Consider the following 13,185-nt stretch of genomic DNA (forward strand, 5'->3'; position numbering starts at 1 on the left):
TGAATTCCTACAGAAAGCTTGGGTTAATAACAAATTACTTGCAACTTCTTTATTTGATTCATAAATTCCCCTACCAACTCTTCAATTTGAAAGAGATTTTCTGATGAATTCTTCTTTAAGAAGTGTTCCAGCACGGGGAACTACCATTTCTTCACAATGAGCAACAGATGCAAAGAATTCATTTGTCATTTCTGAGCATCTACTAGCCCTAGAGATTTTTCTGGCAGGCTCCTTCATGGTGATGTTTTTGAAGATGTATTTCTTACTAGTTTTGATGCCTTTTGCAAGTGGTCCTCTTACTCTTTTTTTCAGTCTGCCTTACTGCATTTCTACATTTAACCTGTCAGGTTTTATAATCCTTTATATTTTCTTCATTTACATAAAACTTTAAGCTTTTAGAGGACTCTCTCTTGCTTTCAGTAGCAACCATCATGCTGCTATTAAACAATGATGCTTCCTTTCTGCCCTTTCTGAAGTGGGAAACATTTGTTCTCTGCCTCCAGTATCACATCCATGCCATCTGTAACTTTCAGCTTCCTTTTTAACAAGCTGCCATGAGCTATTTCCCCATTTCCACATACCTCTTGAAGTTGAGCATGACTGCAGTAGATTATTTGGCTTCTGTTTCTCCTGCATGGATCCTGGAACTAATTATACTATTTCTGCTCTTGAACTGACATTCTGAACCAGGTTTGTGCACAATTTGGCACTAAGTCAAAGGTAGCTTTCTTACTCAGAAAAGTAGAACTTATGCCACTATGATAGGGCCAAAAGCGCGAAGAGTTTTCACATAGCAATGGGGCAGCTCTGAATGCTGATACAACAGACAGCAGCTCCCTTAAACTATACAGGACAAACATAGCTTCCCGACTCCTATGATCAAAGTAGGCTCAGCTCTGCACACAGGTCCTACCCGTCACCAGTTAGTGAGGATGGTTATACCGCGGGTGCCTGGGGTGTTTGCCAGTTTCTTCATCAAGACAAAGAATCAAAGAACCTTTTAATCGCTGTTTCTGTAAATTTTATATGAACTTAATTTTACTGAAGTTGACAGAGTTATGCGAATTTTGAAGATGCAAGAGCACATTTTTAAACCCAGTATGCACCGCTAAGCTTACTTCTGGGTGTGCTTCCTTCTTTCTTCATAGCCTGCGGCCTTGCCATATCATACAGCACAACAGTGTTTGTAACAACCAGTGTCTGTACAAATGGAAGCCTGTGAATATGATACTGTACTGACTCTTAAGATGCAATTTCTATTTCTGTCTCTGCCACAAACTTGCTATGTGACCTTGAGCAAGTCATCAGATCTCACTGACTCATACGAATATCTCTGAAAAAGGGTACTGCAAAGCTTTAATATCTGCAAATGATTATTATACGCATAAATCCTCATCATCATTTTCATCACTATTTTCATCACTTGCTATTTCACTTTCATTCCAGATATGAAGCAGAAAGCTCAGTGGAAATATACAAAATAGATACTGTTTCTGTGGAAAAAAATACGGACTACATTTGCTACACCTCCAAGTTCTGCCAGACAAGGGTACCTTTCCAAGTTGCTATAAATAGACAACACTCCACTACAATGATCAGAGGTGGGGGTACATCTCCTGAAGATGCAGCTCATTATGCTCACTACAATATTAGGCCACACAAAATAAGGAAGAGACTGAAAAAACCCCTCTGTTATCAGGAGGTCACAACTCACACAATATGGGGAGGGCAGGAATAGGCACAGAGGAAATAACAGTGACTTGGCCAATCGCGCCTATTAGCCCCAGTTAGCTACAGAGCACACATCTTTTGAGACAGCCAGGCCAGCACCTTGCTACCTGCTATGCCAAACTGCTTCCTGCAATCTTTTAATCTGGTCTTTCCCAATACAAATTCCACATGGATTTTTTTTTTTTTAATAATCTATGTTTCTTAGCAAAAAGAACGAGCAGTTGCAAACACTTGAGCTTCGTATTCTCCAGGTCATCTTTATTTCATGTTACCAACCAGAGGACAAAGCAAATGGAAGGCATAGAAAGCTCTTCTCTGGAAAGGGTTCTGTCCTGGAAGCTGTGGGCAAATTGCTTTAGAAATGATCAAGCAAAAGTTCTGCTTCTAATCAGTGAAGCCAGTGCTAAGCTGTTCATGCCAAGGCTTGTTGCACACAGCCGTAATTGCTGACAACATACTTAGCCAGAGGGACCACCTAACACTGAGGGAATTGGATTTTCTAGATAGCGCAGAGAACAAAACATAAGCAAGAGCTCCATGCTGAATCATCAGCTGTTATTACAGTGAGAACAAAGCTCTAAATCTATGTGGCCTTATGGTTAATGTCACTCATACATCAATAATGTAATGCAAAGTAGCACACTGAACACTGATACGGTGAATACCAACTGGGGGAGGGAAGGACAAGCAGGATACTTTGCCCACTCAGAAATTCCTGTGCAGGAATTCTAGTGGCATTTCTATGGCCATCACCTGTCAGCTCCAGAAACTGTTCATCAGTACTGCGTTCTATGCAAAGGCTCATAACAGAAAGAGATTCTGTCTTTGGTTGTGTTTTGAGGCTTCCCTGGCTGAACATGGATTGTCTTTCTACCCACTCATTCACTGCTGTGATATCAACCTTCTCTGTTTGCTGAAACTGAATAAATCAAAATGAAAGTTCACACTCCTAAGCCCTCAATATATTTTAAATTCCCCATGCTGTTCAGAAGGCTGTTCTTCCAATCAGTGACTTCACTGATCTCTCCTGACTCTACATACATGTAAGGAGATGAGAAGCAAGCATAAAATAATCTTTAATAGAAGATTTTGTATGGTAAGTAGGAGTCTTTAAACATATTACAGGAATGAGAAAATATCCCTCTTTTAGTACTCAAATATTTATGCAGGTTAAATATTTATGCACATACAATCCTGGAGTTCTGCACTGGTTTACCCCACGTACTCAGAATGTGTGGGAGTTCAGCAACATGCTTTTGTCAAGGTCTATGTTTTTATGCCATATTTACCCATACAGAATCCACACGCCTCCTCCAGTATTCGTAATAAAACAACCCAAACATTTTATATCCTGTAATATTGTTAGAAACAGTTCTAGCCATGATTAATGTTAACATTACCTGAGAGCCACCAGATGGTGCTGTTAAAGATGGTATGTAAAGTTCTTTCAAACTGATCATTTAATGAAAGACTAAAATGCTAAATAAAGCATTTTAGTCTTAAAATGCTGTTCTTTTAATTCTACGTTTATTAAACAACCAAGGCTGCTACTGTGACTTTCTTTTTAAAAAGGAGAAAAGTTAGTGCTGAGGGCAATATAGTCCATTAAAGCAGACAAATTTTCAGTTAAAGTCTCTAGGAGCTAGGTTGTACATCAGCTAGCTTTTAGGCATCTGACCACAGAAAAGAAAGCATCATGATCCTGAGAGACACACCTACATTCCTGATACGCTGCCTGGGCACAGATAGCATGCAGGCTGCTTCCAGACCAGCTCAAGACGTTCAAGTAAAGTGCTACCTGGCATCAGCATATTTGCTATTCAATGTCTTCAGCTCGCTGCAAAGGAAAATGTTAAGAGCCAGTTTGAAACTCAAAGTTTATTCTTCCAACACCCACATTCAAGGAGGAAACAAAACCTTTTTGCACTGAGAACCCACAGCCCAACTCTCTCTGGAAGATAGGAAAGGAGGTCCTTTCCTCACTCCTTTCAAAACAGCAGCTCTCAAGGAGGTTCCTCTTCTTGTGTGCCACACTTCACTCCTCCGGCATGGGAGGTCGAGGTTCAGAACTCCCTGGGTCTGCAGGGATGGGGAAGGGGGCAAGAATCTTAACCAAAAGTCTTTCCAGAGAGTATATAAATTAGTCTCAAATGATGACAGGAACCCATGTTTCTAACCTTTCAGGCATTTGCCCTCATTCCTTTCGTACATTTTGACCACTAATCCTCAAATCCTTCAGTAAGGGCAGGTAGGGCATACCTCCAGCCCAAAGTGCCAGTAGTCCAGTGGCTTCAGCACTGCGCAGGACAACAGGGGATATGAATTCATACTCTCAGGTAGGAGAGGCAGTCAAATTCAGGTCCCCCTGCTTCCCTCAGCCAAATGTAAAAAATAAAAATAATACGCGTCAGCAAATTGTAGAAGCAGGAGCTACAACAAGGCTGAGTGGTCTCCCTCCACCAGTACAGCTATCCACCCCACTAAGCTCCTCAGGGCACTAACGGGGACAAGCACCCAGCTTCCACACCTCAGGCAGACTTGGGTGCAGCCCTTCAGGCCTGCCAAGGCTGTGCACCAGCACAGTTCCAGGTACCTAAGATTTTTAATTTTTAAATCCCTTCCAGAGGTTTGACAGCAGCTATGTAGACTTCTTCAGGACAGCAATTTTAGGCACCTAAATTCTAGCCAGATCTTACGTGAGCACTTATTTTGGGTTGTGTTTTTGTCACTTCAGAATAGAAAGCTTTGTATGAAAAGATAGCATTTTCCAAAGCCTGTTATTCATTGGCCCTCACCCAGTTATTTCAGACCGACTTCATTTCTACCTTTTTGCCCCCTTGACTAAAAAAATAACAGATGCGAATTCTTCATGAAAAACAACTAGGTACGTGAGCACTTATTTTGGGTTGTGTTTTTGTCACTTCAGAATAGAAAGCTTTGTATGAAAAGATAGCATTTTCCAAAGCCTGTTATTCATTGGCCCTCACCCAGTTATTTCAGACCGACTTCATTTCTACCTTTTTGCCCCCTTGACTAAAAAAATAACAGATGCGAATATTTCATGAAAAACAACTAGGTCATCCCCTTTTGCACCAGTATTACCAGATAACTACAAGCTGCATTAGATGACTACAAGCTGTGTATGTGAACAGAAACAACTCCACTATTAGCAACCCCCATGCCAAGGAAACCTAAAGTACATGGATACAAAATAAACACAAAACTGCCTTTGTTAGCATGATAAGTTTTAAAATTATGTAGGAAATGTAATCATCTCAGCTTCCAAACAGATTACATGAGATACAAAGTTATGCAGCAGTTTAGCCACAGAACCATGCGTTTATTGCAGTTATGAGAACCAGAAAGGCCAGGTTAGTTAATATTCCAAGAAATCTTTGACAGTTTACTCTGAGACTTCTCTAACTTGTGATGGGAAGCCTGCAAATAGCTCATGATTGTATATTCAAAAGCACGTATGTGGACTATAATGCATGTTGCTCACCAACTGAAATGCTGTACTGATTGCGTGAGATGTTATGTACTTGAATGAATTGCAGCCCTGGCTATTAACAGTTTAATAAAGGTTCTGTGAATTAGCATTAAATTACAGTGAATGTTACAGAAGAGGTTCTAATATTTACATTAGTGCCTAATGAGTTCCCCATAATTAATATAATTGCACTGAGCCACAGAAATTAATATTCAACCAGAGCTATCCAATATTAAAGAGCTATCCAATCTATGTAGAGATTTTTTGAAGACACCTTCCCAATAACGGCAAAGAGGATTTTATAAAAGCACAGGTCCTGATGCTGCCGTGAGCTCTGCAGGGCTGAATTTCATTGCAGGATCAAGGCCTGGGTCCCCACTGTAATTTTAGAATAAATACATTTACCCAATTTCCTAAGCATTCACATTATGTTTACTCTAGAAATATTGCAGCACAAAGCAGAAAATGTATTAAGTTCTATGCTCCACCTTAAGTATGACTTCTAAGGTTGTAACAAACATGACTGAGATAAAACAGTCAAGGACAGGTGACACAGGTACATAAACAGCTTCAGTGACAACTACAAAGATCCCACCAGAAGCGGCGAAATACACTGTTTATAGTTCCAGATAGCTTGTTTTATAAGGCAGGAGGATTAAAACAAAACAAAACAAAACAAAACAAAACAAAACAAAACTTTTCACCTGCACAGAACCTGCAACACTTCTTTGTCCTAATTTCTGAAAGGCAGACTTTAGGGAGACACATAGATGCGGAGCCCCTTTGAAAGTCAGGTGTCTTCAGAACCCCTGTGGTAACTCTCTAGGGGTCATTACCTTGAGTATGCGTATTCAAACATGAGCCTAACGCCTTGCTTTCCATTTTTCCAAATATTTTGTATTTGGAGATAGCTGCCCAATTTCCTATTTGTTTGTTTAGAAGCTGTTTCATCTTCAATTAAAAGACAGATAACTTACTTTCCTCTCTTGTTATGTCATGTTTAAATATGCACTGCACTGCTGTTTCACAAAGCCTATACGAGAACTTCAGAGATACTGTTCTTCAGGGTAACTGGTAGCACTAAGGGCAAAAGGTTAGGTATGTGAGTCTTACGTATTAAAGGATAATTAATCTTCTTGCAACCTCAGCCATCTCTGCTATGTCTTCAGGTATTAGATCCAGTTCTACTTACACCAGAGAGCAATTTAATGTTTTAGGAGAAGACCAGCAGAGAACCATCTCCCTTCCTCCCTATCCCCTCCCTCCAAAATCTACTGAGAGTTATTTTCAGAGTAAATAAAAAGCAAAAAAAATTGTCAGCCAGCCCACCCAGAATCACATTATAGTTTGAGAAAGCCTGCCTTATAGTGAAAGAGCAGACATGAGGACTTCAAGCTAACACTCCAAGAGAAGAAGGGGTCTCAACATGAAAGATGCTTACACCATACTGGTAAAATACTGCCCCTGTTGCACCAAAGCTAAATATTACCTTTGTGAAAAGTATCCACCTACTAAAGCATTGCTGGAATAGACTGTTCTCCCCTTTCCACATGGTTCCAGCACAGCTCTGCAGCATTGCTTACAAGCACAAACACAAAAACCCAGGGAAAGGAGCACAGCAATTGATGATTTTCAAAGCCAAAGGGCCCTTTGCTACCCATGTCCTTTGAACTTGCTATCAAGTATTTCTCTGCTTGAGGCAGACAGTCCCTCAGGAGCTTGGGAAGTGTTTGTCAGAGAAAGAGGTGGCAAAAACACCGACTGTCAGTTGATTGTACTTTCTTTCTATTATCCCTTCCCCTCCCCCCGCCTCCAAAGTGTCTCATTCCTTCCAGTTCTTGTCCATCAAACTCCTGGGATGGCAGAGTCTAGCACAGCAAGTACCTGGAGCTGGAAATGGGAAACAGAGGGAAAAAAGTAGCTGGAACAAGTGGGGAACATGGGTATATTCAGCGTCTCATGGCAAACAAATAATTTTTACCTTTTATTTCTTGTCAATTACCAGTTGCAAGTACAAAACCTAAATTAACCCTCCTAAACTACTCAAGGATGTCCTTCAGAACAGTTTTGCCAGTTCTGCTATTGGTATTATTTGTGCAGTAACATTTGATTTGCCTGCTGCAGCTACAGATGTTACATTGTTCTGCTGCTATTGGTATCTAAGGCATTGAGTCCTGCTGCACTGTTTGCCTTAATGATATCCCATGACAGCAAATGCTCCACACCATTTATCTGTCATGATAAGTGTTTCCCAAACTCTTTCCAAGCATATTTCTTCTCATCAGCAAGCATTCCTTTATTCTTGTGCTGTGAGACAAGGTGAATAGGAGCACTGGACTGTTTTATGTGCCTCCTGTTACGTGTTCTCTTACTCAGGTGCATACAAAAGATAGGCAAACCGTTAAAAGAAAATATGAATCCAGGAGATGCTTGTAAAAATAGCCAATTTAAGACTATCATCTTTGTTGCAACCCTGAGGCTGTACGATATTTTAAAAATGGGATTAACAGCATTAAAACCAGCAGTTAGGCTAATAAATAGTTAATAGCTAATCAAAATACCAACATTAGACATTCTTAAAGTCATCCCACATTTTACATTTGGATTTAGACACAGTCTGGAGGAGAAACTGAACAGGAAATCCATTTTCTTGGGCCACTGAATAAGGTCGGAAATGTATGTGTGGGGACACATACACATGGAACACCTTGATTGTAAAAAGCACCAATTTAGCAGTTCATTCTACCTCAGACAAGGTCTGGAACAAAGCAGGGGCCACTAGGTGCATTAGGGAATACAAACGGATACAAGCATAGGTGTACACCACACAATCCAACGTTGCAGAGGTATACAAGTTTACACCCCTAAATAGAGCAACAGAAGAAACAAAATTGTCCTAACTGCCCCACCTCACTCCACGCACACCGATTGGCAAACCTAAGCAGCCTGGGTGGGTTGCCATGCTGAGATCATGCTCTACAGAGCACAAGTAGCTGAGCACAAGTAGCACAACTGACTGCTTCAATCAGAAACGATCGCTTAAACCCAAAACTCAATCAACACCTATTACCACCTGCAAAGAGCAAAGTCACAGTGCTCTTTCTGCCCAGGTCCAAGTTTCTTCAGCATAAGCATACAGCTCAGCAAGTGTCCAAAATGACGGAAACAGGTTCAACTTGCTCCAGCTGCAGTTTTACCTGTAGAGGACGAAAGGTAAATCCCCCTCATTGTAAATTCCCCTCATTGTAAATTCATTATATCTGATAAAGGTTAAACATACGCTGCAGACTAAGTTTATAAAGGCATAAAGTAGAATCTCCTCTCTCTATCCAGACACTAGCTTTCACAAAAACTTGCAGGAAGCTAATTACCTTTTAAGACCTTTACCTCTGTCACATTTGATTGATATCATTCAACAGTTCAAAATTACTAGGGAGATGGACAGACACACACAGCAGAGAAACATAAATCTGTTTCCATAGTGAAGTGCATTAAAAATGGAAAGAACGTGACACCAATGTTTCTTTTCAGATACTGCCACAGGGATTCTTCAAGACACTGTATCCTGAAGCTCTAATCTCTAGTGAAATTTGACTATTTAAAAAGCAGTAGTAGGATCCTTCATAATTCTTGTGCTGGAGAAATTAATTGGACCAAACTCCTCTGCATATTCAGGACAGATGAGAAGACTAAAAAGACGGATGTAAAAGTCTAAAAACAGCCTCATGACTCAGGAAACCCCCGCATATTTAGAACAAACACTGACTCTCCAATGATAATATCAAATATCCACAGAGACAGCCAAGTTGCACAGAGGAGCCACTGTCTATCCAGAAAGTGACTCTGTCAGATTGTAAGGAGCAGTAAGGAGCACCCAGAAAAGTGCAAAGACCTAATTCCTGCCCACAGCCTTGAGAGTCTGCACAGGTATTTTCTGAATACTTTGGTCCAGACATGTAGCAATGAAGGCAAGATTGCCCTTTCCAACACACTTTACAGAAGTAGTAGGCGAAGGCTTCTCAATGCTGTAGTCTGCGGATCAGACTGGAAAACCTTAAAAATTTAATATCTTTTCCTTTCCCTAATAAAGGTAGTCATTTTTGTCTGCAAAAGTAAGCCATTGTTTTGGCCCATATCTGTTACTTAAAAGTATGAATTCTACTCCTTCTTTATTTGTGTGTAGGAGTCCAGAAATAAAGATGAAATACCTTCAATTGAAGGGTCCAGGCAGAACAGCAAAGCAGCAGAACCTCAGAAGACCCATTTCAGAGTGGCTATAGCAATCAGCTGAAAAGCTATAGGACTGACAAGCTCAGTGGGAGCAATACACAGAAACACTTCTGCAAAAGGTCACCCTCTGCTTAAGTTTTAATCTTGAGATGTGAAGCATTTTGGTAAAGTATGGGAAACATGCTGGCCAATGCTAAGGCAGAAGCAATCTTTTTAAGTTGCACTTTACCTGAAGTGGGCTTTTGCCTACTTTCAATAAAGTACTAATTTGTCTGGCTGCTAGTTGACAAAGCATTGAATACACGGAATATTAGAACAGAAAGCAACAACACATCCTTTTAGCTTAGTGAACGTAGGTAATGGGAGAAAGATGGCAGTCTTCCTGCATCGCCTCAATGGTGATGATTTTTTCTTTCAATGTCATCTTCTTGCAGCAAATAGCCTGCACACATCCTCTGACAAACAGTCGCAGACAAGCTGTTGACTTCATTCAAATCCTGGAACGCCACCTGAATCAGCCAGATATCATTAGCTGAAATTGTTTTATAAATAAAGGCAAGGTTTCTGTGAAGGGCTTTTTCTAAGGAATAGCAGTGCAGAGAACCTATATTCAAAGTCTTTTTTAAGCTGTAATCTAGACTTTGTACTTAACAATGACCTAGTTACCTAGGTAGTTTTGAAGGGCTAGTGTCTTTTTAGATGTACAGACAGAGGTAGCCATAGCAGCACCTGCGTCCGCATCAGGATTCTGCCTCTTGAAGCTTCCTGTTCCCATGATTAGTGCCCACATTACTACTGGCTTGAAAACAATCACTGCCAGAAAGCTGTGCCATTCAACATGGGCTTTGGTTTTGGAAAACTTGATGCTTATCACTTTTCACAATTACTAACATCTTTCATTAACATTACGAGATTTTCTTCCAGCTCATTGAAGAACAGTTAATAAAGGGTAGATACTAGCAGCAACCCAATGGAAGCATCCCACTTGTGCTGAATGGATGCTGTTGCATAGACACAGACAAGAGTGCTTGCTAAAAAGACCTAATTTATTGGTATTGTTTGCATCAGGTAATGCTTATTTATAGAATCAAACCTCTTGAACAGGATGCTCAGCTGCTGTCCAGCTAGCGATGGGTGTCTCCACTGCAAGTATCCTTGCAGAGGTGCCTTCAGCTGGATGAGATAAGAGTCCCCAAACCATTCTGGAGAGTTCTTACATCCCACTGGCACACCTATGTGACTAATCCAGCATAGGCATGATCCATTTCTATTAATTACCTTAAATTATGTACAAACCCACTCTTAACTATCTTAACCATGAACAAAGACTGCTCTACAAGACCAGTCCTACTGAGCAGTTCTACCAGGAGCTCCTGGTTTCTCTGCCCAGAAAGTTAACCACATCCCAGCATACAAGAAGTGTCTACCAGTTAGTCTGTGCACAGCAGGAGCCACCTGGGAAAGTCTCTGGGACTGTCTGAAAGTCCTGTCTGCAGAGCTCCCGTCTGTTGCTTTGCTGTGAGGCTGGTTAGGAGCTCAGTCAACCACCCTGTCTTCAGGCAGCCAGACATGTCCTCTCTGCAGAGATTAGCTCCAGAGTTCCTGGACCACCCAGGGAACTGCTCATTAAGTGTGCTGAGTATCCATACAGGTACAACCCTGATATTCAGCTACATCAAAATTGCAGCAGGGTAAACTTGAGTTTCATCCTCATACCATAATTATAACCTCCATAGATTTTTACCACAGTATCCACTGAGTTATTTTAACAGCAGCCACTTTGTAATCCTTTTGATACAAGCCATATACCATTCCTAAGACAGACATGCTGACCTTGCAAGGCATCCTCCTGATCCCTGCTGTATGTGCATCTGGAAATGGGAGCTCAAGGGAAAAGAGCAGATATAAATAGTTTTGAATTTTGTATCCATTAGGCTGAGCGGCTGGAACACTGTCGGGCACCCAACTCCCCCTCCTCACTCTGACTCCAGCTGCCCAAGAATCTTTACAAATCCCTTTGTCACTTCCCAAGCCATCTAAGTGTTGAACCAGAAAACTAACAGTTTTTCTGACAAAAATGGTTTTTCTGAACCTCCTATGGGAGTAATGAGCCTCTCCTATTATGAAGGGACAAGTCAGCTGAAAGAAGCAATAAAAGAACTAATGCCATTTGCTAAGATGGATTGCTATTATTTGAGCTGTCCATCCACACATATTTGTCCAGAGCATATTTTTAGTACCAGAAGCAATGTAGTTACAGATCACAGAACAGCCAAACTGCCAGAAAACATGGACTGACTTACCTTCATAAAAATAAATCACAACAGGTTTTGGGACTCCCATAACTCAGAAGCCAAGGGTGACCTTGAGGGGGAAGTTGATTAAAACTGTCACACAAAGCCCAGTGTTACACTTTATAGCTAATGATGCCAAGTTACCAGCTGAACCATGCCTGCTTGTGTCTGCACCATAGAGTTCAGAGCTGAGATGTTGCTCCTAAATAATAACTGATAGAAGGAAATTCAGCAGTCTGACCTGCGCCCTAAATTACAATCCCTTCATGTGAGGCTGTTAAACTAGTAGTGTTTCAAATAGGAATAGGAAGGAACCCAAAAGCAATGGGCTAGATTAAAAAAAAAAAAATCCCAAGAAAACAACCACACCTCAGTCCAGTTTGCTTTCCCCTCCCACCAGTTTACTTGACTATGTACACCAGAGAACATACCCAACTATTAGGTACAAAAGACTAAATCCTCACCTGGGGCAGACGTCAATGTAACAACTTTGACTTCAGCAGAACACTACTACATAGGCCTGCAAAGCGCCTGCAGCTCGCAGGGTCCAAAGCCAAGGGTTTAGACCCCAGCAGCACTGTGCCAGCTCACAGTCAACAGGAACAGCAACAACCAGAGTGAAACAGACTGGCTTGAAAGTCTTTACTATGGGAAATGCCAATAACTCATTCATACAAAAGAAAAGGACTCGGAAGAGTTTCTATTAGTGTATTCTAATAATTCTGCAAAAAGTAAGCACTGGTACGCCAGGTCTGAGGATCCTGGTCAGACACTGAAAACTCGGTAGATGGAAAAGCATGAGAAGACCCAGCATTTCAGTACTGGCGGCCCTCAGTCCAACAGCACAGAGCGTGGCAGCCTGCCGAGCAGGCAAGCCTTCCCTGTGCCGGCCCTCCTGGCTGCCCAAGCTGCTACTACAGAGGAGGTGCCCGAAGGTCCTTCCCTTCGAGGCAGCCTGTGCAGTAGGGACTCAGAAGCTCCAAGCCCAGGTCCTTTTCACCTAGGAGGATGCAGAGCTTTTCAGGGGAAATATGCCTGTATTCCTCCAGAATTCATGTACATTTACGTAATGGACTTCAACTTTGACAGTTTCACATTTTTCAGACAAAAACCTGTTAAAACAGCATATCCCCATGTAGGGATAGTTACTCTTTCATGAGTGTTTTCCCTGTGAACACCAAGTTCCATTAATGCATACTCCCAGACTTTCTACCGCACAGAAAGTTTCTGAGGTTGGCCTTCCCAAAGGCAAGAATTTTTGCTGAAAGTTTTGATCTAAAACAGCTCAGTCATGTTTATGAAAGCCCAGCCTTGACAGAAGAAGAACTTTATTTTCATCACAGAAGAGGCATTCTTTTTTTAACAACCTGGGATAAACATTTAAAAAAAGAAAACAAACCCAGAAGATTCTCACTGAGGAGACATGCTGAAAAATGCACA

This window comes from Aptenodytes forsteri, unplaced genomic scaffold, assembly GCF_000699145.1.
Source record: "Aptenodytes forsteri isolate BGI_AS27 unplaced genomic scaffold, ASM69914v1 Scaffold278, whole genome shotgun sequence".
NCBI classification, from domain to species: Eukaryota; Metazoa; Chordata; class Aves; order Sphenisciformes; family Spheniscidae; genus Aptenodytes; species Aptenodytes forsteri.